Below are 24678 nucleotides of genomic sequence, written 5' to 3' on the forward strand. Positions count from 1 at the left end.
GATTTACCTCAGCACTTTTGTTGAGAATCAGTTGATATATGTGTACACCTCCACTTTGTTTTGTCCCACTGATTTATATATCTATCATTATGTTAAAATTACACTGTCTAGATTACTATAAAGTCTCGAAATCAGATAGTGCGTCTTGTCTTAGCTACTCTATTTGCATTTCCATACAAATTTAGCCTGCTGAATTCTATAAAAATAATTCAAAGCCTACTGGTATTTTGACTGGAGTTTTTTTGGATCTATAGATCAATTTGAAGAGAGGTGAAATCTTAACAATACTGTGTCTTCCAATCCATGAACATTGTATCTCTCTCATTATTTCGGGATTCTTTAGTTTCTCTCAGCAGTGTTTTATAGTTTCTGCATACAGGTCTTCCACATACTTCGTTAAATATATCCCTAAGTATTTCCTGTTTGCTGCGCTATTTAAATGGTTTTGTTTTCTAAAGTTCATTTTATAGTTGTTTTTTGCTAGGGCATGAGCATTTTTAAGGCTCTTTGTAAATATTGTCATTTATAAAGGTCATACCGATTTATATATCCAACAAAATATGAGCTTATCTGTTTGACTGCATTTTTTTTTTTAAAGATTTTATTTATTTGACAGAGAGAGACACAGCAAGAGAGGGAACACAAGCAGGGGGAGAGGGAGATGGAGCAGCAGGCTCCCCACGGAGCAGGGAGCCCGATGCGGGGCTCGATCCCAGGACCCTGGGATCAGGACCTGAGCCAAAGGCAGACGCTTAACAACTGAGCCACCCAGGTGACCCTGACCGAATTTTTTTAAAGGTCTGAGAAAGAGAGAGAGCACAAGCGGGAGCAGCAGAGGGAGAGAGAATCTCAAGCAGATGCCTTGCTGAGCACAGAGCCGATGTGAGACTAGATCTCACAACCTCGAGATAACAACCTGAGCTGAAACAGAGTCTGAGGCTTAACTGACTGTGCCACCCAGACACCCCTTGACCACACTTTTGTAAGTACTACTCTCATTAAAATTTTTTTTTCCCCTAAGTGTGGCAGACTTGACAAATAGTTCTATTCTTTCAATTTACTTTTTTGGACTCCTGGAGAATTATAATCTTCTCTTGAGCAGAGTAGGTTATTGTTGGACCTCAGGCACAGAACATTTGCTCATACACATTGGTTCACAGCACACCATCATCACTGGCCTTTAATTTCTTTTACCTCATTCCCCACTTCTCCCTCTATGAGCAACTTTTTTCTTGTTCTTAGGCAACATTCCAATGTGTTTGACATAGGTTTTTGAATATTTTCTTACATTTTTGTGTCCATGTGTTTTAAATTTATACAAATGATATTGTTATAGACTCCATTGTTGATTATGTTCACTAAATTGTATTTTTAAAACATATGCAGATGTGGTAGATATATGTAGTCCTTTGCTTCTATCTAATGCACAACTGTATGTGTGTGCCTCCACCATATTTTACCTAGCCCCCTCAATGATTAAGAAACCTAGATTGGTGGGGCACCTGGTGGCTCAGCATCCAACACCTGATTTTGGCTTGCCCTGCATCAGGCTCTGTGCTCAGCATGAAGTCTGCTTGTCTCCCTCCCTCCCCCCTGCTCCTCCCCTCCTTCACTTGCATGTGCTCTCAAATAAATTTTTTTTTTAATTTTTTATTTATTTGCGAGAGAGAGAATGAGAGACAGAGAGCATGAGAGGGAGGAGGGTCAGAGGGAGAAGCAGACTCCCTGCGGAGCAGGGAGCCCAATGTGGGACTCGATCCCGGGACTCCAGGATCATGACCTGAGCCGAAGGCAGTCGCTTAACCAACTGAGCCACCCAGGCGCCCTCTCAAATATTTTTTTAAAAAAGACAAAAAACAAAGCTACATTGGCTTGAAGTTTGTCACCAAAAAACCCAATGTAATTATGATTCTCGTATTTGTTCCTTTAGAGACCTGTTTAAGACTTCTTGAGGACATATATCCAGAAACAATTTATTCAGATCTATATTAAATTTTGCCAGACTGCTCCAGAACAGTTCCACCATTTTACACTAAGCAACAGTGTATGAGGGTTTCTATTCACCCCATCCCCATCGACACTTGACATTATCCATCTTTCTAATTTTTGTTAGTCTGTTGGGCACAGAGATATTTTATTGTGGCTTTAATCTGAACCTCTCATTACTAATAGGTTTGAGCATATCTTTCTGTCATTAGCCTGTTCATATCCTTGGTGCATTTTTCTACTGAGGCTCTTGTTTTTTGTTTGATGATCTAGGCATTCCATGTTCTACTGTAGATACTAGCTCCTTGACAGATTTAGACATGAAAATATATTATCCTATACTGCCATCTCTTATAAAAATTATGAGATCTTTTTTTTTTCCCAGTATTTTTTACAGGTATCTACTGACGCGTAAACAAAGCACCCAAAACCTCAGACGTTTAAAACAAACCATTTTATTTTGCTCATGATTTTGTTGGTCAAAATTGAGAAGGGCTCTCCTGGGTGGTTCATGTGATTTACAAAGCAACAGCCATGGCAGGTGGGGCTGGAGGATCCATTTGCAAAATGGCTTCTTCACTTACACACCTGGTCCCTTAATGCTCCTTGGCCTCTCCAGTAGATGTTTTATCCTCCAGGACCTCATCAGATGACTTTGACCTTCTTAGGACATAGTGATTTCAGGGTAATTGCATCTCTTACAGAGTGGCTGGCTTCCAAAAGGCAGGAAGAAACAGGCCAGATAAGAGCAACACCTGGAACTGGTATATCATCCATTCCACCATATCTTCTTGGTCTAAGCAGTCAAAAAGCCTACCCAAAATTAAGGAAGTGGACAGATGCCCCTTTTGATGACAGAGTGACATCCCATTGCAGAACAGCATGTCAGCTGGGAGATACTGTTGTGGTCATCTTTGGAAAACAGAATCTGCTATGTTATGCAATGACATTTTTATTTTTTCTTTTGTGAACTGTCAAACCATGGCTTACCTTTCTATCTTCTCTTACTGATTGAAAAAACTTATTACGTATCTCAAAACTTTTGCATTTCTATATATTATGTTCTTTCCAAGTTTTCCTCTTCAGGTAGAAGACTACAAGTCAGTTTCATTTACTTTACCATTAGTTTTCTTTTTAAAATCTTGTGTTAGAATGAAAAAATTTAGGGACATCTGGTTGGTTCAGTCGGTTAAGCGCCCGACTCTTGAATTCGGCTCAGGGTCATGAGATCAAGCCCTGCATTGGGCGCCATGCTGTGCATGGAGCATACTTAAGATTCTCTCTCTCCAGGCGCCTGGGTGGCTCAGATGGTTAAGTGTCTGCTTTCGGCTCAGGTCATGATCCCAGAGTCCTGGGATCAAGTCCCACATCGGGCTCCCGGCTCAGCAGGGAGTCTGCTTCTCCCTCTGACCCTCGCCCCTCTCATGCTGTTTCTCTCTCGCTCGCTCTCTAAAAAATAAAATCTTTAAAAAAAAAAAAGATTCTCTCTCTCCGTCTCTCTCCAACCCTGCTCAAGTGCGCTTAAAAAAAAAAAAAAGGAAAAAAATCACTTAAATCTGTGTATCTCAAAAAAAATGATGTATTATAGAATATTATCAATAAGCCATTTCACAAATATCTTAAAATTAACTCCATTATAAATTCAAATTCTATAATTACAACAAATAGTACAGAAAAGTTTAAAATCACTGATGTCTTCATTTAAACTAATACAATGGGCCTTTTCTTTCCCTCTTATAAACTGCACATACTCTAAATCTTCAATTAATACTAAAATATAAAGGAAAAAGTTGGCCACTCTTAATACAACTTCACTGGAAGTACGGTTCTTATCCCCTTGGAAAAAAACAAAAACAAAACTTCTTTAAAAACAATTTAAAATCCAGGAACATGGGGCTAACATAAAACACGAAAGCAGTTTACAAATAATTTTTTTCAGATTAGTAAACATACACAACTCTCTCTATTCTTTCACATCAATTAAAAAATTTCTTCTTGTATGGTCTTAATAAAAATTTCACAAATATGTATTTCATGAGTGTCAGGCAAGAAGTAATACTGTCTTCAAGTAAAACTTGTCTGAAAATGACAAATCATGTATCTCTTTGTTAATTAAAGACCGTTAATAATAGAAAAGGAGACTAAAGCCATACACCCTAGATTTCTTTACAGGCCACATTCTGGAACTTGGTGCTAAGGTTTAAAGAAGTCATTAACTCATTTCCCCCCAGAATATAGAAACATAGCATGTGTAGCATTTTAGTTATAAAAATGTAATATGACAATTCACAGCACACCACAGCACACCTGGGTGGCTCAGTCAGTTAAGCATCCGACTCTTGATTTCGGCTCAGGTCATGATCTCAAGGTCGTGGGATCCAGCCCTGCTTCAGGCTCTGCACTCAGCGGGGAGTCTGCTTGAGATTCTCTCTCTCCACTCTGTCTGCCCCTCCCCCTGCTTGTGTGCACTTTCTCAAATAAATAAATCTTTAAAAAAAATGTTATGTGACAAGAATGCTTCATTAAAATAATTTTTAGTAGTCTGATTGTGATATGTCTGGTATGGATTTCTTTGAATATATGTTGAGATTCATTGACCTTCCTGAAGTTCTAAGTGTGTATCTCTTACCAAAATTGGGATGTTTTCTGCTGCTGTTTCTTCAAATGTTTTTTGCACTCCACTCTTTGTCTTCTCCTTTTGGGATTCTGATAAAATGAATACTAGACCTTGTGACATTGTCCCATTGGCTCTGTTCATTTATTTTTTCTATCATTTTCCTCTCTGTTTACCAGACTGGATAATTTCTATTGCTCTAGCTTCAAGTTCACGGACTCTTTTCTTCATTATCTCCATTCTGCAATTGAGCACCTCCAGGGAATTTTGGGTTTTATTTTGGTTATTGTATTCTGAGTCCTAAAATTTTATTTTGTTTCACACACACACACACACACACTATAATATTATCTCTCTGCTGAGACTCCTCTATTTTTTTTTCAAGAATATTCTTCTTGACTTCTTGAAGCATGGATATTAGAATGAATATTATGGATATTTTAGAGGAAAAAATGGTTTTTAAAAGTTGAAGCAAATAATTTAGAAAAAATTTCCAAAATAAACAAAAATGTCATTTAAGTTCTAGAGCCACACAAGCACACTGAGGGTGAAAGTTGAACAAAATGAAAAATAACGAAAGCAGAGGACAAAGCAAAATAATCTTTTAAGGTCTCTTGAATTTTTAAGATATAGATAGGATCTGGGATGCATGGGTGGCTCAGTTGGTTAACGTGTCTGCCTTCGGCTCAGATCATGATCCCAGAGTCCCAGGATCGAGCCCCAGGTCAGGCTCCCTGCTCAGCGGGGAGTCTGCTTCTCCCTCTCCCCCTGCTTCTTCTCTCTCTCTCTCTTGCTCACTCTCTCTCTCAAACAAATAAATAAAATCTTTAAAAAAAAAAAAAGATATAGATAGAATCCTTTAAGTTTTGGAATATATGCATATGATCTTGTTTTCTTTCCAATAAGAAATGAAGTAATATCTTCTAACCTAGATACAACCTTTTGCTGTAACTATTGGTGTGTTATGTCTTGCCTATAAAAATCCTGTGATTAATAACCTGTCTTCCAGAAATAAGGTCCAGCAGAGCAGAGATAATGTATCCGGTCCTGGAAATATACGTAGAAAGGAGCAGAAAATAAGATTCACTGAAAGGCATGAAAAAATTTTAAAACTTTTCCTCTTTCTTTCAGACACCTTATTATCCTCCAAAAAGGGGAGTGAGTGGGTGGAGATGCACTTCATATTTAAGAGTATTGTTATCTGGGGGCGCCTGGGTGGCTCAGTCGTTAAGCTTCTGCCTTCGGCTCAGGTCATGATCCCAGGGTCCTGGGATCGAGCCCCGCATCGGGCTCCCTGCTCCGCGGGAAGCCTGCTTCTCCCTCTCCCACTCCCGCTGCTTGTGTTCCCTCTCCCGCTGTATCTTTCTCTCTGCCAAATAACTAAAATCTAAAAAAAAAAAAGAGTATTGTTATCTGAAAACAAAATATATAAACAAGTGCACAAAGTACAATCAACAATTCTTCCACTTCAAATAGTGAAAATGAAAACTAAGGGCCAAATTCTGAATGGGTGGTTTGTTGTCTTGTATGTGCAGTTTTACCACTCACAAATGTTCACAGATGCAGAAATACATTAATAAAAAATGTGTGTTTTCAGCAATGTGAACAGTATTGTATAGGGAAACGAAATTAGAAAGGACTTGCATAAAGGCCTCAAACAGATATTCCTACTCAACCCCTCCACCCAAGTATTTCCAAATTTTGATTACAATCTAAAATGAACACTTTAATTTTTTGTTATCTTCCACACTGTATTATTTGTAAGTTGGTATTTATTTTTGAATGAACACCAGCACCAAAGGCCTTCATTTATAACAAGAATATTACCAGTGGGAGGCCTGGCTGGCTCAGTAAGTAAAGCGTGTGACTCTTGATCTTCGGGTCATGAGTTCAAGCCCCACACTGGGTGTGGAGGCTAATTTAAAAAAATTAATTAAAAAAAAAGAGAACGTTACCAGTTACCCTTTGGTGCTATAGCTCACTGAAAGGAGTTTCATCAAAACTACACAAAGCCTAAGTTTCAAAATGATCACTTTTGGCACATTTATCAAATACATATAGACAACCTTAGGAATCATCTTCTTCAGAAGGTAGTGGATCTTACCATAATTTTTTCTGGGAGTATAGTGTGACTTTCTTGTACTTCAAAAAACATTTCACACCAGCAGAAGAACTGAAATGATGGAGGTAGAAAGCAGAGTACAAAACAAAGTCCTCAGGGACTAAATGTTAAAATGCTTGGGTAAAATCTCACCATTTCTTAGAGACATTTGTCTACTCACAAATGTCCAGAAGGGCTCTTTGAAAATACAGAGATACATTTATTTCTAAACTTATCAAAATAAGTACCTATCTATTCTCCAAGCACCTTCAAATGCATCATTTGTTGAGGATCTGAGTCACAGGTAACTTGACAATTAAAAATGTATGCATCTTGGGGTGCCTGGGTGGCTCAGTCGGTTAAGTGTCTGCCTTCGGTTCAGGTCAGGATCCCCGAGTCCCAGGATCGAGACCTGCATTGGTCCCTGCTCAGTGGAGACCCTGCTTCTCCCCCTGCCCCTCACCCCACTCGTGCTTGCGCTCTCTCTCTCTCAAATAAATAAATAAGATCTTTTTTAAAAAAAAAGTATGCATCTTCTTTCAAAGCAAATTGTGGTTGTCATTGGTTTTGAATGATTTTATGACTCTACAAATCTACAAATTCTAGCCATTTCTAAGATAAAAAGTTTTCTAAGATACAAAACCACCAGTATTTTACCACATCACCTAACAATAACAAATATGAGCAATATAGATCATTTAAAAATAAGTTTCCCAATCCTTTTCCATTGGCAAGTTAATTAATATTCTAAGATACACTGAGGTCAGGTCAGAGTGAAGGAAATACCTTCTTGATACCTGCCTAGCAAGCCAACAGTATTAGTTTACCAATCCATACCCAAAATCACATTCAACAGAAGTACGTATACAAACCCATCCACTTTGCTCCCTTCCATACCATTACTGTATTTTCAAATACTCAAGTACTAAGCAAACTCAGACAAAAGGGGAATTATGAAAACCCAGTACATTACAAAACATCAAAGGGTTTTTTAATGATATATGAAAGTAGTCCAACAAAATGACACAGAAACAGGTTTTATAGGCTCTAAAATACCAAGAAAAATAACAATTTTTTTCCTCTCTCACTACAAATCATTTCTGTCACATGGCCTGCCCCCCAAACTAAAAACTGAGAGCTGATTTTCAAAAGCACATTATACTTATTTTAAATCCCCCATTTCACCAAACTTGAATGAAAAAAACGTTCTAGATGACAATTTTACTTGTGGGGGGGAAAAGCTTTTACATAATATTGTCTGATAAATAGCTTTTCATGGCTAGTTAGGCCTCAAGTTACATAAACAACAACCAGACTCTAAATAAGGCAGAATTTATGGAGCAGCACATGGTGGCAGAAATACTGAGTTTGTGCAGGGGTGTTAAGACAGGTACTGACCTGCTTGGCAATTTGGTGTTATCCTGAGATTCTGATATGTGCAGTTACATGTCAATACACAGTGTCGCATTTTGACTCAAGCTGAGAGATTATCGAAAAACAAGTAAGATGCAGAGGAACCCTGTGACCCAAAAGTAAGGTAACACAGCTAAAAGCAAATCTGATTCCCGTAAGTACCCAAACAACTTCACAGCACCACTAAGGTGAAGGGGATTGCTTCCTAGAACTAAAGGTAATTGTGATGGTGGATCTGTTTTAAATTCATTTTTTGCACACTATACTGTTCTACGAACAATTGCAAAACAGTCTTTTGGAGGCTCGAAAAGGTTTAAGAACACATCCAAGTTAACAGAAAGGCATTTCACAAGGCGGAACTGCCCCACACTGCCTCTTAGCATTAGCACACAAGGGCAAGGTTCACCACATGCAAGAGAAAGTGAAGCACACACTCAGGGGCACGTTCACCACTCATGCAGTTTCTCACACCTAAAACAAGACAGACAACACTCAGGATATTCTGTCCACACTTTCCAAAATTCCACTTGTTGCACAAATCCCACCAGACCCAAGAAAATGAGCCCAACCTAACCCCAAATAGGGTCATGAGCATCAACGACCAGAAGTACAGAGTCGAACAATGTAAGAAAAGTGGGAGGGGTGCAGGATACAAACCACAACAAAACAAAGCATGCCCCAAAACGCTTAGGCGCTGGTCTGCCAGTTATTTTGAAGGCTGAAAGCCAGACGGCTAGGGTCCGGCAGGCTGGAGCCCCTCATCTAGCCCTTAGCCGCCAGAGGCCCCCAGGCCAATCTAGCGACAGGAGGCCCCAAGCTTAACCCAGCAGACCGCTCGCCCACCTCCCAGGCACACATTTAACAGGCCCTCGGTAACCTGGGGGCTGTCGGTGGCCTTCTGACGGTACAGAGAGCCCCCTAAGCCGTCCGGAATGACAGAATACCCCAACTCCTGCCTTGGCGGCGGCCATCACACCAAAAGAACGAACTTTTACGACAACTCCCACAATACCCGCGGCCTACAACTCCCAGAGTGCACCGGGCGGCGCCGCCGTTAACCCTGTCGTGGCGCCGGGGCTGGCGAGCCCTTTTCCCCTCCCCTTCCCAGCACCCAATTGTTGCACCAACTTTCACCCTCACAATCCCAAACTAACTTTGCAAATTCTGTCGAACAGTTCCAGTTTTGCTATTTCGCTGCCTTCCTTTATCACTCAGACCACCTCAACTGCCCAGAAAATTATCCCTGACAGAGTACTATTTGCTGTCCCCAGAGCACTCTTCATAGTGCTAAATGCTTATCATTTGTAGGGGTACATTTAGCTTCAGTTAATCTTCCCCTTCGCCTTTATAATTTTCTGGCATTTTTCTAAATTATTATAACACATATTTTGGTACTCAACAATATTAATTTAAAAATTGTTTTCTAAAATCTGGAAATCAACAACAGAGAAGAACTATCCTATAGTTGACTATAATAGTCTCTATCTCTACGTTTTGTAAGATAAACTTCCTTAAAAAATTCATGCAACTCTAAATAAGTCCTAATAAGAAAAATCAGATATGGGCAATATATCTTTTCAATTTCAAGTTCATTTTTTTTAAAGGGAAAACTCTATTGTGTCAACATACTTTGTTTTCCCTTTTTCTCTCTGTTGATAGAAAGATAATCAGAAATAGCATATAACTACTACTTTATCCCTTTCTGACTTTAAAAAATAGCAAACAACCAGTCAGGAAACATTTTCATATAATTTGAAAAGAAAACCAAGGGTTCATTCTTTCAGAAAACTGCACAATCTCATATTTTGCTAATGAACTCCTTTAAAGTTTCTCATTTTAATTAAAAACGAGTTTTTTAAAATGCATTTCTTTTAAATACATTGCCCATAATTTCAGTAAATATGAAAATCACATTTAGAGATCACAGTATCATCAATATAAATTAAATGTGTAAGATGTACTTACACAAACTGTAACTTGCTCAGACGTGTAACTGACAGACAAAATAATTGTTTGGTATTTGATGCATGCACTAAAACAACAACTAGATTCTCCTATAGTATCTGCTATTTTTCTCATACCAAAATATAAAATAAAATGTACATAATGTCTGATTTTTCCATAGAAACATTTTGCCATTTGAAAGGGCACTCAAAATGTATCATGAATTTCGAATCACAAAACTCAGAAATCCTAACACACACACAAAAACTCAAAGCCCTTTGGGAAAGATACATCTTCAGCAAAACTCTAAAAAATCTTATTTTAAACATGACCCTTAATATTACATTTAGCTTATTAGTAAATTTTTTGATCTAGTAAACTACAATGAGAAAATACTTCTGCATCATTAATTTTTTTATTTCATGTTACAGTATATAGTTTCATTAACAATTAAGGTAAATGCTATATGTCAAGACATAAAATATATACATATATATTTAAATTTTAGTTCATTAGACTATTTTAGCTTCTGTATTTTTCTAATTTTAACTTAACATCTTAGTTAGAATTTAGCTAGGCAAAGTTACATTTTTTCTCTCTATTTTTTAATATCTGCTAGACCATAAAAATGTAATGCATATTTTATATATTATTCTTCTGATGTTAAAATATGTGATTCGTAAGAAAGTTTCTAAAACAAGTCAGAAATGAAACTGATCTCCTCGTATATTTATAACATGCTTACAACTCTTAGTGCTATTAAATTATATTTTCCATTAGAAGTTAGTTTTTTCTATTTTTTATCTTTTAAAATATAAGATTTAAAACTGACATATTAAAGGACTTTATTTAAAGAGTACATTAGGAATAATGTTAGAATCTTTTTCAGATTACCAAAATTCTTCTTTTGAAAATAACTTAGAAGTTTAGTATATCCTAATTAAGTAATTTAAGTAAGTCTTAACCTATATATTTAATATTAATATGAATGTTTTATAAGGAGAAAAATATATTCTAGAAATGAATTCTTTAAATCCATGTAAAAAAAATTAGTACTTTTCTCCCAAAGTTTTTAGATTTTATTTAACCACATGAATTTTTACGTGTATTTCTTAAAGACCGAAACCTTATTATACCTTATTAAAACTTACATTTTTAAAAATATTTATATGTAACTGTTTCATATATTTAAAATTAGAAGTTTTGTTTGCTCTTGACAATATATGTTAATAGAAGACAAACATTGCAATTTATTTCTTTTTCCAAATGTGATATTGGTGAGAAAGCTAGAATGTACAAATTTGCATATTTTATAACAGATTCTATGTATAATTTCTCTAACTACTTCTTTCATTCTTTTAGCTTCATAAAATACTTCAAAGCATCTCTAAATGATTGTTTAGATATTTTAATTGCATTTTTACTTTATCTGCTTTAAAACATCTGATTTTCATACATGTGATTTATCCTGTTCATGCAAGTAAATTGCACTAATAGAATTACTGCCAAAAATAGAATGAGTTGCTAATATTTTAATATGCTCAAAAAGTTAGTTTGTCTTCCCTTTTCGTACGTTACCAGCATGACACAAATAAAAACTGAAAAGAGGTCACACACAAAGGACAGGTTCTTGCCTGATTAAACAAATTGTTTATATTTACATTATGACCCTACAAAGCAATATTTTCCTAGCATGTGAATATATCCCAGAGTTTAAGCTTCTTTGTTACTGCCCAAACCTTAAATAACTTTATTTCACTGGCCTGCTTTTAAAACAGTGACCAGTCTTTCAAATTTATCAAAATAGTCTATTTCTTATTATTATATATGTTTATATTTATGTTTAGGGATATTCTAGGTGTCTCTAGATTTTTTGAAATATAATTTTAATTTTGTTATGTCCTAAATACTTAGAAAAGATGATGATGGGAATCCTATTATAATGTCCGTCTATTAGAAAGTACATAAAAGGGGCCTCTTTTTTCCCCCAACAAACTGATTTTTTTAATGAAAAAATTTTCAACTAATTTGTTTTTTTAACTTAAAAATCCAGCTTTTTATCATCTTCATAATGTTTTATATCAGTTAGCATAAGCAAAGCTTAAATTCATGTTACTTCTTTTCTCTAATTGAAATGCCCTCTTTTCAACAGATGGATAAATAATAGCAAATGTTTCCTTACCTAAAGATGAAAAGTTTCACCTTTACAAAAGTCTCCAAGTTTCTTCAGAAGATAAAACTTGACATTTTCCTATAGAAATAAAAAGATACAGGTTAATGATTATGATCACTCTAAAAAATCATAATAGGATGATGGATATTTGAATTTTTTGAGTCCTAACTTTAGACAGCGAGGCTTAAATATAATTAAATTAAATCAATGCTGCCAATTAAAAAATCATCCTCATTTAAATTTTAAATTTTACCACAGAACCATCATAACTTTCTTATACTTAGTTGTCCTGCATTTTATTCTGCTATTGACATATCATGTGGATCTTATTTATGACTCAATAGTTTTAATACTCTTTTGATATATTTGTCAATAACTATCCTAATCTGTTTTAAGATGTTTTCTAATACATAGTAATGCCTGTTTTAGACATAGTTTCTATAGCCTAAATTTCTAATCATGTGAGAGAAAAAGGTCCAAATCCTAAACTTCGTAATTTTCAAAGGCTTTTCTAGCTTCAAATCAATTTCTGCAAAAAGAGATATTTAACACATGACATACTCTAAGATAGAAACAATAAATACTTTAAGACAGAGTAAGACTTAGACTGAATGTTTAAAAGCCACTGTCGTGCTCCTCCCTCTCCTTCTTTCTGGTCATAATTTTATTTCCATTTTAATACAGGTTTACATTCATTAGCTCACATTCCTTCTCTCCAAAGAAAAAATTATTTCTGCTTAGAAAAATTTCAGATTCTTTACATTTTCCCTTAAGGGCATGTAAAGACCTACTATTTCCAATTCCAGAAGGGGGAAATGAGTATCAATTATACTATTTCTCCCCCAAATTTCTTTTCAGAGAGTTATTTTCTATTCCTTCCCTCTATATGATTCTGCCATACCCCACTCAGCTTTTTTTTTTTTTTTTTTTAACAAACCAACAAGGTTTGTCTGACATTCCTCTCCCCAACATTTGAGGACACATTCTGATTTTGTTTTTGTGTTTTGATGCATATGTCAGAGTCTGGCTAATGCCACCTCTCCATACTCCAAACATAGCCAGTTTTCACTCACCACTAGGGACTTGCGGGCTTTCACGCACCAGACCCCTGCAAATCCCTGTTCTTCACCAGGACGTCCCATTTGGAGTCCTCATGCGGATGAATAAAGTTGGAGAGCACAGGGGAGTTAGAACCACAAGAAAGAAGGCTAAGCATAGATGTCACCAGTCACATCCCTGAAAGTATCTTGCCCGTAACAGTAATGCTTTAAAGCAATATAGAACCTATAAAATTCATATGCCCGACCACTAAAATACTCCTTTCTATTACATCACTCATGGCTACCTTTGATTTCCTAAGCCATTGGTTTTTTAATGTGTCCTTTGTGGTACAAACAATTTTGCAAGTGCAGAGAGGTTTCTTTTGAGGGTAGGAGAACTGACCACTCACGGGTCCAACCAGTTTCTAGGGCAGAAGCAGGATGACCTCTTGGGCCTCCACCCAGACTAAAAGCTTGAGTTCTGCCTCTCGTTTTGCCTTGTCATACACGCCCGAGGGATTGAAGATAACCCTGTAATCATGCTGCACCTCAGTTTCTTGGTTTCCAAATTGATTCCATCACACAACGCAACAAGCAGATCACGAAGTGGGAGCCCAATCAAACGGCAGAAAGAAGAAAGATTGAGACTAACAGGTCTTTATTCCTCAGCTGCCCCCATTTTCCTGAAGCCTTTCTCTCAGCAATGGAGGTGGGCTGCGGTATTGGGCAAGGCTGAGGGATACAATATGGACGGCTTCCAATATCCCCAACCCCTACAACAGTGTAAACAGTAATATGGCCAGACATAACGGCAATATTTTTCCTTTTTAATTAAAAAAATATGCCAAACTAAAAGCCTCTTTCTAAAATACTGACATGGTAGGTAAATGCTTTTTATAAAGAATAATACATAAGTGGGTTCACAGCCATAAAAATCTTATCACTACTTCAGCCTTGGTCCTGTTGGCTTCTTTTCCTCCATGTATACGGACAAACTAGTCCTCATTCAGTAATCCAAGGCTATTGTAACCGGGGAGCAAGCACAGTGGGGAGCCTTTAAACCCCTCAGAGAAACCCCCTCCAACCCAACCTGGCTCCAAGGATTGTAAAGGGAACTCAGCACAGCATTGTCAGTGTTCAGAAAGAGGATTTCTGCCCCACTCTCTGGCTCAGAACTCCACGCCAAATTAATCTGACTCATTAGTTCCTATTGAGACACTCAGTTATTTAAAAGAAAGCACTAAGCATAGACTTAGTTAAAAGTGATTTTTTAGAAAGCCAAGATTTATTAATTCTAAACAGTAACAGATTAACGTTAACCACTTATCAATTTCAACACCACCAGCAGCAAATGGATTAATTCATTTGCCAGAGCAATTAACACTGTCATACTCTCTCCCAAACTTCCTTTGCATTTTAGGAAACCAAGTTCTTAGAAATAATAAAATAAGAGTTTTCCTTACCATGGGCTTTTAAACATTAACTACAAATCCAATCTCAGACTGTTTAGCATAAAATTAAGAGTGCTCTCTCTCTGTCTCTCTTCCTCCCTTCTATTTCTCCCTCTTTGAATTAATTAGGGGGAATTCACAATCTTCTGTACTCTGCTTTCCAACCTGGGTATCACTCCAAAATGGAAGGAACTTCCTCCCTCGTTCCCTTCATCCTTACTTGAAATCCCTCTTTAAACATACCACAAATTTTCCTGGTATCACTGTACTGTGATTCTGGCTAAATTTCACCAAACTCTATCCTCACAGAAACTGTAAAATGCAAAATGTAAAATGAGGGGGTTGTACAGGACAATCTCCAAGGTCCCATTTAGCACTGGCATTCTATATGTGTCTCTGATGATCGAAAGAAACTGGAATAACTCCATCTGAGCACCCAAATTTGGGCCTCACTTCTGTACATGCTACTGCTTTCACTGTATCTGTAAACTTTTTGCTGAATTACACCCTAACACATTTTTCTGCCTTTCTAGGCGAACACTTCACTTCACTTTGCTTCTTCAACCTAATACTTTTCTTTCTCTAAGAAACCGTTCTGGATCACTGATAATGCTAACTCCATTCTTTCCATTAAGACCATCACTGTACCACCAGCAACATTTTTCTGACCTAATTGGGGAATCACTTAATAATACTGTAACACATTCTTCTTCTAAGAAAACAACAGTGTTTACTTCCCCAGACCCTACCATCCTCATCCTCATCTATAACATTTACCGAGAGCTTCTGAGGCGACAGACACTGTTCTAAGCACTGCACATTGAATCCTAACAACCAGATAATGCAGATTCTATTATCCCCATTTTACAGATGAGCAAATTGAGGCAAACAAAGATTAAGTCATGTGCTCGGGGTTTATTTCTAATGAGTGAAGGATCCAAGTCTGAAAACCACACATTTTGGGTACAGGGCTTGCACCCTTAACCCCATGATGCACTCACTACCTTTGATATGATGATTTCCATGGACCCTCCCACTTCTAAAATTCTCTGATCACCCAGCACTTGATTATCTCAGTCTCCTAATAGATGAATTAGGCATAACCAGAATATCTATTTTATAGTGTTGTTGGGGAAAAATGAAAGAAATTTAATGTAAAGCACCCAAAACAGTGCCTGGCACAGAATAAATAGTTTGAGGAAATGTCAGCAATTATTTCATGGGAAATCTCTCAATTTGCAGATGAAGACACTGAGGTCACTATTAGTTAGTGGAAAGACTAGGACTGGGACCCGGAAGTAATGCACCAGCTTCTTTTTACAACTGCCATTTATGATTGCAATGTTAACTTCAGAGACACAGTTAAATTTTAAGACTAAAAAGTCATGTATATCTTGTGTTTCTTAATCTGGGGCTTTACTTATTGAACTATACTCTTCCTGCTAAAGGGGCAAATTCCAAGGAATCAGGGATTCTGGATTTGCTTGCCCGCCCCCCCTTTTAACACATGGCTAGGCTTTGCTACCAGTAAATATCAACAACCTCTAATAGTTTTTGGAAGAGCAAGCTTACCAGAAGCTTCCTATCTATTAAAAATCACCTCTATATTGGGGCACCTGGGTGGCTCAGTCGGTTGAGTGTGGACTCGACTTTGGCTCAGGTCATGATCTTGGGGTTGTGGCATTGAGCCCCACATTGGGCTCCACGCTTAATGCGGAGTCTGCTTGGAAATCTCTCTCTCTCTCCCTCTACCCTTCCCCCTGATTGTGCTCTCTCTCTCTCTCAAATAAACAAATAAAATCTTTTAAAAAAATTACCTCCATATTGAGTATAGGTTGAAAGTCTTTTCAAATGGTGATAACGATTTGGTGGAATGCATTTCTCACCAGAGGCCCCATACTTGAGAATGAGTCCATTTTATGTGCATTAATTGAAAAATCGGGGCGCCTGGCTGGCTTAGTCAGTAAAGCATGCAACTCTTGATCTCAGGATCGTGAGTTTGAGCCCCACGTTGGGAGGTAGTGTTTAAAAAAAAAAAAAAGATATAGGTGTTCAGGATGAAAGGTCTCCTTCCCTGTATAAAGAAAACTGGGGTTTGCAAGGGCTGTGCAGGTAATATTAATATTTTTACATCGATGTGTGATGTATTAAACGTGATAAAAGATTTGAGCATGCATTTGTGTACAGCAAAGAATCAAAGGACCTAAAGTCAACACAGTTGAGGCCGGGCTCTACACGCCAGAATTTTATGTAGAAACAATTTTTTCTGTATATTTTTTTCCTGGGTCCTCATGGCAATAAATAAATACACACATTTTGTTATCAACAAAAGCTATGCTAACATATCAAAAAAGTATTACATTACTTGGGTAGAACACAGCTACTGTCGTAATAACTATTCAAAAGACAAAAGAATTTGTAAGAAGTGCAAAAAAAAAAAAATCTGGTAATTCCAAACAAGAGTAAAATAAAATAATCTTGGTACAGTTTATATTTTTATAATTTATGTCATTATCTTCGGACTTTCAGTTAGCTTCTAGGGTCATATTGGCTCCTCTCATTGCCTCTCAAGTTCTTATCCGAGAAGCCATGGCTCACAAACCCTTTTATTTCGGTGGTCTTCTTCAAGGAACATTCCACCTTGTCCTGAGGTCAGTACCCCAAACTTCTCAGCATTTAGCTCAAGTAAATAAAAAGGCATATGCCTTCATTTTTAATGTCTACCATGCTTTCCTTGTGGCTTTTGAATGCATTCAAAAAATAAAATAAATTGTATTTTTGCTCAGGATTTTCCTTTTGTACTGGTTTGTGCAGTAATGACCATACTCTTAAGAACTAAAGCCCCACCTGAGAATGTTGAATTTGCCTATCAGTCCAGAGAAATTTCAAATCTATGGTCCCCTCTTGTGCATGCACAAATAGTTATCACAACAAGATTTTATTTTATTAATATGTGTGGTATTTTTTAACACTAGAAGTTTGGATCTCAAGGGTTTATTTGTTTGGTTGTTTGTTTTTACAGTCTGTTTTGGAAATTTTCAAGCAAAGAAAAGTAGAGAGAATATAACAAACATCCATGCACGTATCAGCTCTATTTAATAGTTAACAGTCACATTTCCTTCATCTCTCTTTTTTTTCTTTGCTCAAGTACTCTAAAGGAAATGACAGGTACCATGATATTTCACGCCTAAATACCTCATTGTGCACATTTGCTACATAACCAGAATGTCATGATCGCTCCTACCAAATTAACAATAATTCCCTACCACCGAGGCCATACTCTATTTTGGGGGGTGGGGAGCGGGCCGGAGGGAGAGGCAGAGAGAGAATCTTAAGCAGTCTCCACATCCAGCGTGGAGCCTGACGTGGGGCTGGATCTCACGACCCTGAGCTCATGACCTGAGCCGAGATCAAAACTCGGATGCCCAACCAACGGAGCCACCCAGGTGTCCCTGCCATATTCTCATTTTTCCACGTTGAATCTAATTTTCTTGATAATTTCCTTAAGTCTCTATTCTGTCATCAATGACAGCACACTCGTATTTCTAAATAAAAGCCACTTCGAAAGTGGTTAATTCCAGCAAATTCTGCTAAGGTAGCAATGTGCTCCCTGAACTGTTCCAAGTTCATTACCTGATGGATCACCAGGCATCATCTAGTCTTGCCCATATACCTGTTGGAGACATCATGCTAAATCAAACACTGATGAGCACTGGATAAAAGAAGCTGTGGGATTTCGAGTATATATTTCCCCTCCATAATCAGCTTGCACTGGGGAGCAAAGGGAGTGGGACAAGGGACCACCAAATCCTAAATAGAGTCACGTAGTTTTAAATGGGTTTGTTTTGTCTAATCATTCAGTAGACGTCTATATAGCCCAATCTACACAAGATGCAAAGGTGGTAATTTTCTGTAGAGTCAAATTCATGGAAACTCAGAGGGAAAAAAAAAATCACTTTTCCTTCACTCAAGTAAAATTATAATCTATCAGAGGAGGGGATAACTGGATTAGTTGGGTTTTCTAGGAGTAAGAAATAAAAAGGATTTTCTTAGGGGGTGGGGAGAGGAGAGACTGGAAATTGACCTGACATAAATTTTAAGTCATGCTCAGTCATAAAGACCAGGGTGAAAGGTCTCTCTTGTCCTTTTGTAGGAAATCATCAGAAGGAGAAATAGGTAAGCTAAGATTACCTTTTTGCTTCAATTTCGTCTGCAAGCTACTTATTTTTCTAGTAATGATCATCTACTATATATGAGTCTCTCAAAAACCGACGTAAACCAAAGGGGATAGTCAAGGGTTTTGCAAGCTCCGACACTTGAAGCTATCTTGAAGGCTAGTCTTCCATGGTATTAAGGGTAAGAACACTGCTTGGAACATCCTGTCTTAACCTTTACCTTTCGCATCTTCTCCTTCCACAAAGCCACCTTAATAATGTTTGCAATGTTATTGTTTTAAAATTATCATTTTAATTTATTTATATATGACTGAACTAGTTAAGGACACACACATTTTTTTTCCACTGAGGTAAAACTGTATGGGGGACAAGATAAAGGTATCTCCTCTTTCCATCGTAACCAAAGCATATCATATTATGCTTTTCTCCATTTTTCCCCCCTTTTAAATAAGGGAACTATAACAATTGTGTAAGTAGACAATATTTAAATTTGATAGTGTCAGAATTGAGTAAGGCATGGCCATCAACACTCAGCCATATGCCATCCCCTTAAGAACCTCATTCTAAAAGACATGCCAACATGCCCATGTGCAACATTTACAAAAATACATGTGTGGAAATGTTTACACTTGATATGGTAATTTATGTAGAGGAAGTCAAAGCGAACTGCTTCCAAAATGGGACCAAAGGAAGCATCAGAAACCAGAATCCAAAGACAGTCCTCAATCTTTTCCTTTAGGCACCAAAAACTTTCCAGAAAAGTCAATAAGTAACTTAGTTGCTGACCACCTCCCCTTCCCACTCTCCTGAAGAAAACATTTAAAGCAAAAAAGCATGGCAAATATGCAAGAAATAAAAAGAGCTGTAATAGATCTATAATGATCTAAAAACTCGGCAATCTATCCCTGACCAATGACATTGGCTGCAGAGCCACCCAGTGCGTATGCAGATGGACAGACCGGACAGACAGATGGACAGGCTGTGCATACCTCCTGCCCATGTGATCATCCCTACTGAAGACTTCCCACCTGCGCTCAGTGGGATGTTAGAAGAAACAACCTCAGAATAAACACATACACATACATACACAGGTACTACAAAAAACTTTAAATGCCTCACAGGAAAGGGATTTTTTTTTCTCTAAAGAGTTACTTTGCAAATGAAGTTTACAGTATAAGCAGTTTCCTATTCTGCCATCCTATGCAGGCATTCCACTGTCCAAAGAACAGAACGTCAGCATCACTTACTCATCTAACAAATACTTATTGCCTCTACCTGCCTGGTAATAGAAACATTGGTCTTTAAAGTCAGAAGGGTCCGGTCCTCAGAGATCATCTAATTCAATTTATTCACTCTACGGAGGAAGCCAAGAGAGGTAAAATGACTTACCGAGGCCATACGGCTTTCTAGACTGATTATCTTCTTCAATAGATGACAAAGAGCTCAAAAGAAGGAACTGCCAAATAAAAAGTCAGGGATATGGTAGAGAATACCCACCAACACCGAAAGATTGAGAATTGGACTTTTGGGCAACCTTTCAGAAGAAGAAAAAGAGGCTGGTCATTTGCCCCATCCTTCTTTTCTCATGTCACTCACTCACCACACACCCTGCAGAGCAGTAGTCAACCACCTACCCCCTGGATCCTCTCCCACCAGGCTCAGGGTGGGGATGGGGGGCGGAGTGGTGGTGAGAGGGCGGGAGGAGGGAAAGAACAGGATGCTGGCTGTGGGACACGGAGCCTCGCCAACACACAGAAAAATGACCTTCCAGAGACAGCTCCGAATCAAATACTGATAAGGGTGTTCCTTCCTATTGGAATCCAGAGCTCATTGCAATGGGTAGCTATAGGGTACCTTTAGGTCAGGACTGCTAAGAGTTTCAGAGAGAACAATTCCTACAGTGAAAAGAAATGGAAGGAAAGAGAAAAAAAAATGTATGTAAGTTTTCGTTGTTCATTCAGTGTCCTGACATGGGGCCTTTTTGGTATTAGCTTGAATGGTCTCCTTTAACAGGAAGGCTCAAAAGAAGCTCAGCTGGTGCCTATTAGGACTGACCACACTCTGGACAAATTGGAAGCTAACCTTAGGAACTTTGAGGGAAAATGTCTGAAAGGTCCTTTTTTTTTTTCTTTTAGTCATGTTATATTTGCTAGCATGCATTTTTAAATTAACTTTTAACTTTTTTACAGTGTTTTTTTTTTAAAGATTTTATTTATTTATTTGACAGAGAGAGACATAGCAAGAGAGGGAACACAAACAGGGGGAGTGGGAGAAGGAGAAGCAGGCTTCCTGCCGAGCAGGGTGCCCAATGTGGGGCTCGATCCCAGGACCCTGGGATCATGACCTGAGCCGAAGGCAGATGCTTAACGACTGAGCCACCCATGCGCCCCAAACTTTTTTACAGTGTTAAAAAAAATCTATATTCTGGTCTCAAAGTAGTTTCTAAAAACAAAGAAAGCTTAGCACATAAATTGTCTTATTTCTAAGATATATCTTAGAAAGTCCTCTTGCTGTGAGAGAACTTGGAGATCTCAGGTAAATACTCGTAGACACCTGAGATCCTTTACTTTCTATTCAATCTGTGTTTGTCAAAAAAACCTTATAGATTTTTTTTTTTACCCCTGCCAAACTATCCACCATCTGTTTTCTGTCTGCACCAAACTTAAATCTCCTTTGAAGTCTAAATCATGTGTCCAAGCATCCAACAGCCCTAACTTTTGAAAGATAGAGGTACACTGTTTTTTTGTTTTTATTTTTTTGAAGAAAAGAAACCCACTAGACTATTAGGATTTTGTTTACTGGGCATTAGGGCCAATGCTGGGGAAACATCAATAGAGGTGACATTAAGGCAGTAAAAATTCAACCATCTTGAACCTTCATCTTTTTCAGCTATCAAGTTAGGTTCTTAAAGGGAGATGAACTTTTAGAGACACAGAAGTTGAGGTCGCCGAATATCCAACCTTGCCCCACGCTCTAATCCATGGCAAGATACCTCACTGCTGGGCATTAAGACAAAAATCCTTCTGGCTGTCAGAAATATCTAGACGCACAGGGGCTTGCCATGTTTTGGAGCACCCTCCAGGGCAACAGCCCCTAAAAAGGCAAGAGAAGCAAACAGAAATGTAGGGCATTAACCTGTACACAGAGAAAATCAAAGGGCACCCTATAAACCCCCACTGTGGGTATAGCTTGGAACCTTGCTTAGTTGTCAATAGATACTTCCCTAATGTTCATCATCAACCCCAAAGACAGGTTGTCAAAGCTCAAGATGACTTAGAGATGACGCAGTCCATTTTTCACATTTTGTAGATGTGGAGACAGCTCCAGAGAAAGGAAGTGCCCAAAGTCACACAATCAACAGGCTTAAAAAACCCAGAACTTCTGCCTCCCATCCAATTCTCTTCTATGCACTGGAATTTCACCTTTCCAAAACATTTAACCACACACCACACTCATCACCTCATTTAATCCTGTAAGAAATCTCTGCGGTAAATAGAGTGCCATCCCCATTTTCCAGACAAAGAAATTACTATAGAAGTTTACACCAAGTCACTGCCAGATTCAGAATCACAATTAGGTCTCTCGACACTGATTTGGCATCTGAAAACAATAGTTTCTGTTTATTTAGTGTCTACATTTGTACTTTATATATTATGATTTCTCTTTGGTATCCCAATTTTTTTAAAGAAGCAAACAAAAATATCATATTTGAATTGGAGATCGGACTAAATACAATCAGTTACTCTGAAAAAAAAATTCCAACACTGCATCCTCCCCACTAAATGTTTCTGGAGAATGTGTTGATCTGCACATTCCCTTCTGGACCCACCATCAGCTGTAGCCATGGCTGGGAAGTCCAACCCCGTGGGCTTTCCTATTTCATAGCGGTCATTCAATACAGAAAATAAGCTGTATTCTGAGTCACTAGGAATTCACCAAATGAAATTGGTGTTGAGGCCCACTGAGCCTGTGGCCAAGGTAGTATGTCTTCCATGGAGATCTAGAGAGAAATGACACCTGAGGAGGGAGACGTCACCAAGCAGGCTCAATAAACTCCACAAATGGGGCCACCAAGGGCTTCCTACCATTGGCCATTGAGCTCTTCTAGACTAAATACACCATAATCTAGGTTGGTTTGCTTCAACCAATACACTGAAAGCTTAGAAGCAGAGAAAATTGAGCAAATACGGAGGACAAACAAAAATATAATAAGATTAGCTTTCTCAAGGTACATTTAAGAGACAATAAGCCAGACTGAACTCCTACTATGAACAAAATACCACACATGACCACAACTCGAATACCAAGACATTGCAGGACTCCATTAGAATCACTTGACACTGCTCATTTGGAAAATTGTGATATTATAAAAATTACTATATTTTGTCAAGTAGTCTGGATAATTTGTTCAATGCAAAGGATTGCAAATAGGCTTTGTCAGAATTGACAATTACCTAGATCTTTTCAAATTTGTGGATAGACAGGAATAAAGATGTTTCTTGGAATAAAGATGTTTCTTCATCCCTTCCCTTTCCCTCACCCGCCCCCATGTACATTTCCCTAGAAAAATACGCCTGGGTAAATCAACTCCCAAATCCAGCAATATGGAAAAAAACTGGTAAGGATGGGATCATGTTTGGCCAAATAGCTGCTTCATATCAATTATAAACATAGACTCAGACATTGGGTGAAATGTGGTTATGAGATGAATGGTGTGGGTTATCAGTAAAGATGAGTGACATCCTTAAATGCTCATATTGTATAGCCCCTAATACTTTTTTTTTTAAGGTTTTATTTATTTATTTGAGAGAGAGAGAATGAGAGACAGAGAGTATGAGAGGGAGGAGGGTCAGAGGGAGAAGCAGACTCCCTGCCGAGCAGGGAGCCCGATGCGGGACTCGATCCCGGGACTCCAGGATCATGACCTGAGCCGAAGGCAGTCACTTAACCAACTGAGCCACCCAGGCGCCCCTAGCCCCTAATACTTTTGATTAAGCCAGTCGAATGGCATTGCAAAATTCAACAATATTTGTTTGAAAATTATTTAGGTGAATCTCGGAGTCTTTTAAGACAAGTTTGGGATAGCTCTACCAATGGTGTTATGCTGTATCACAGTTTAGTGAGAGCCCTGATTACAATAAATACATAAAACCAAAAGAATATAAATGTATGTTTCACATATTCATTCATTTCTCATTTATTCAACCACGGCTATCATACAGGTTAAAAAAAAAAGTTTAGAAATTTAACACAGCTCTGGAGAGTAGCTCTAACCCAGACAAATCTGTATTAGGACATAATATTTTTAAGTCAAAGTAGCCTGAAAAATTGCAACAGTGCAGTGGTCTTCTTGTCCATTTTTATTAACATTTATATTTGCACAGCATCTTTTTTTTGGGGGGTAGCTGATTTCTTTTCTATCTGTTAAGTTGTGAGTCAGTGCTCATCTGAATGCCTAACAAATCTTGAGAATTAAAAATGCCTTTAAAATTCTAATCAGTAGTGACTATGAAAAGTGATCAAGTCCAGAGGCTTTGTTTGTTGTTGTTGTTGTTTTAATAATACACAGCCAGTGAAAGAGACATAGTTGCTAGTTGCCAGACATAAAGCAATAATGATGTTGCTGAAAATGCTTAAATCTTTTTTATTTGGGGTAAATTTAAAATACAAAGTTATTCAGCAAAATGGGATCTCAATATAAGAACAAGACATTGGAAGCTGACAAAAACAAAATTATTTATCAGAGGAAAGAAAGTTTCATTGAGATGGGGTCCAATCTCT

The 24678-nt window shown here is 37.8% G+C and overlaps 2 long non-coding RNA genes across 2 annotated transcripts in view; both read right to left on the reverse strand.

The window, feature by feature from the left end:
* LOC115937777 (uncharacterized) overlaps positions 1-24678 on the reverse strand; it is a 94812-nt gene that overhangs the window by 13632 nt on the left and 56502 nt on the right. The window contains exon 3 of the long non-coding RNA XR_004073007.2: positions 12241-12309. This is a non-coding gene — a long non-coding RNA (uncharacterized LOC115937777). The remainder of the gene's footprint in view (positions 1-12240; positions 12310-24678) is intronic.
* LOC145716146 (uncharacterized) lies at positions 2426-9103 on the reverse strand. Its single transcript, XR_014138589.1, has 2 exons — positions 6705-9103; positions 2426-5987 (listed from the first exon to the last, which is right to left on the reverse strand). It is a non-coding gene; the product is annotated as an uncharacterized LOC145716146 (long non-coding RNA).

Source organism: Leptonychotes weddellii, chromosome 11 (genome assembly GCF_054177405.1).
Source record: "Leptonychotes weddellii isolate Sample4059 chromosome 11, ASM5417740v2, whole genome shotgun sequence".
Lineage (NCBI taxonomy): Eukaryota > Metazoa > Chordata > Mammalia > Carnivora > Phocidae > Leptonychotes > Leptonychotes weddellii.